Below are 2,481 nucleotides of genomic sequence, written 5' to 3'. Positions count from 1 at the left end.
AATTGAGATGGGTCTTTTCAATTACTTTCCGTTAGCATGTTGCATGGGCCAAGGTCAGAAGTCTTGCCCTTGTTATCTGATGATGCAGATAACTGGGACCTGGTAACCTCAGACCCGTGGGTACTACAGAAGAATAATAGCTTTTACACATCATATCAGCAAAATTTGGGTATAATCAGTAAGAATGCTTCAGAAATATGGAGAAAAACACTTTGGGTCCAGCGAGTTAACACAATAAACACAGCAGCAGTGTAAAATATCTTATAGATTAGAGAAAACAATACTGTTTTTTTTTTTTACTATGTGAATTCAGAAGACCTAGAACACGTAAAGGTATCACAAGTTTATAACTAAGACATTGCTTTGATACTTTTTATATTCTAATATATATTCTAAACCTAATTATTTATATTCCAATTTATTTATGGGAATAAATTTCAATTTATTTGTCAAATTATCAATTAATTCTCGTAATTCTAGAAATTTAAGATCAGCAGGTAGAAATATAAAATATATAAGTATTTATAATATAGGAAATTGTTATGCATTGTTCTGTTGTGGTTAGGGTATCAAATGCAACTCTGTTTTAAAGTAATATTACATTATCTCTACCTCAGTTTTTGGTAGAGTTAGACCTAAAACTTTACCATTTGTAAACCTGGAGGCAAGAGGAAACACTGTGATTAAAACATTATTAATTTAAGGACTAATATCGAGGAGAAACCTATGGACTTCTCCAGGAGCTATGGAAATATTTGGTGATAGAAAGTCAGTACTGTAAGTTCCTGCCTGTTTGGATGGTAGACAGACCAGGATATTAGCTAATCATGCATATGAATAATTTTTTCATCTTCCTGACTTTAGCTACTTTGAAATGATAGGTATAATAAACAATTATATTTTGATAAAAATACCTTCTATTCTGAACATTTCAGTCTGATCTGTTAATCTCTCTATGAACCCTTGTAACTAAGAATAGTTTTGTCCAGTCAGACAATCTATGCTGTCAGGGTAAGATATTCTTGTTGGTCTGTTCCTACATGGAAGAAGGGTAAAGGGTCAGGAAGACATTTGTATCAGTGAGACTTCTTTGCGAAATTTTAAGCTGCAGAATTTTAGAAGTAGCTCTTAAGCAAGGCTTACTTTGAATCCATTAGCTCCACAAAGGTAACTCAGTTGATAAGTAAGTACTTGAAATGCCATCACCTTTGGACTTAGCTATAAAGGCTTCAAAATATGATCAAATTAAAAATGAAAACGACAAAATAGTCATTGACAAAAATTGCAAATGTGAGCAATCAACCAAACAATATAAGTTTTTGCCACTATACACAGAAATTTAGAGAAATAAGATCAATAACATTTTAGGAACAATAAGGATTCCTTTTTACAAATAGGCAACCAAGGATATATGCCTGTATAAAGGTTGCATCATTAACTACTTAAATTTAAAGGATACTACATGCTTCAGCAGCAGGTCTACCCAAGTGACAACAATACAGAGATTAACATGGCACTTGCAGAAGGATGATACAAAAATTCGTGAAATATTCCATATTTTTCATTCTTCAAATGCAAGAAATGAAAAAGTTATGAAAAAGTTTATTACAAAAATACAAGTGTAACAATACATGTAATTCATAGAATTAAAGGTTAGTTTGACATAAGTGTATTAAATCTTCATTTTAGAAAGGCCCTTACATAGCATAACCTTTACAAAACTTGAAATTAGATAACATTGTCATCTTATTCCAAAGAAATAAAATCCTGTAAGGACCTAGGAAAAAAGGAATCTTAACTTTTTCTATATGGAATGTAATCTGAAAGGACACATTTATTAATGAACCTATATATTATAAAAAATGTAGACTTCAAAGTATTATATCTAGAAAATAATGAAATAGATTATGGACTTTATACAAACCTAGATATACTTTTTTTCAGACAAGCACCAGGAATAACTTTAGTTTCTATACTATTCATTTCAACAGATAAGTTAAAATTAAAAAAAAAAACACAAACTCTTCAGAAATCATTATAGATGCATACAAACAACTCTTGAATACATTTTGACATCAAAGTGAGGCAATTCACGTGGAAGAATACCATGGAATCCATGAATTTTTAAATTAAGATATTGCTGTTGCTTTTTATTATGAAAATATTTGTAGGGACACAAACGATGGAATGGCACTTTTGAAATTTAAGAAACTTAACCATTACTACGTAGGAGAATAATTTGTACACCCTTCCACAACTTCAAAGAGGTAGTGATACATACTTATCCTTTTAGCAATATCAAATGCAGTTTCTTCCAAGTTATTCTTCAGACCCGGTTTGAAAAAATGGTTCAACAGAAGAAGAGACAGCATATCTTTGCTATTTCTCTTCCCAGCAGCAAGATGCAAGGGGATCAAGAGGCCTTTAGTTTGGGGATTGGTATCTGCATCATGATGAAGTAAGAAAGAATCCATTCTGGTA

The 2,481-nt window shown here is 31.4% G+C and overlaps 1 pseudogene; it reads left to right on the top strand.

Annotated features, from left to right (window-relative positions):
- The first annotated feature begins 1,462 nt into the window (after positions 1–1,462).
- LOC138817919 (U6 spliceosomal RNA) lies at positions 1,463–1,562 on the top strand (annotated as a pseudogene).
- The last annotated feature ends 919 nt before the right edge of the window (positions 1,563–2,481 follow it).

Source organism: Dipodomys merriami, unplaced genomic scaffold, assembly GCF_024711535.1.
Source record: "Dipodomys merriami isolate MVZ:Mamm:240054 unplaced genomic scaffold, mDipMer1.0.p SCAF_705, whole genome shotgun sequence".
NCBI lineage: Eukaryota > Metazoa > Chordata > Mammalia > Rodentia > Heteromyidae > Dipodomys > Dipodomys merriami.
This window is presented reverse-complemented; position numbering and strand designations above follow the sequence as displayed.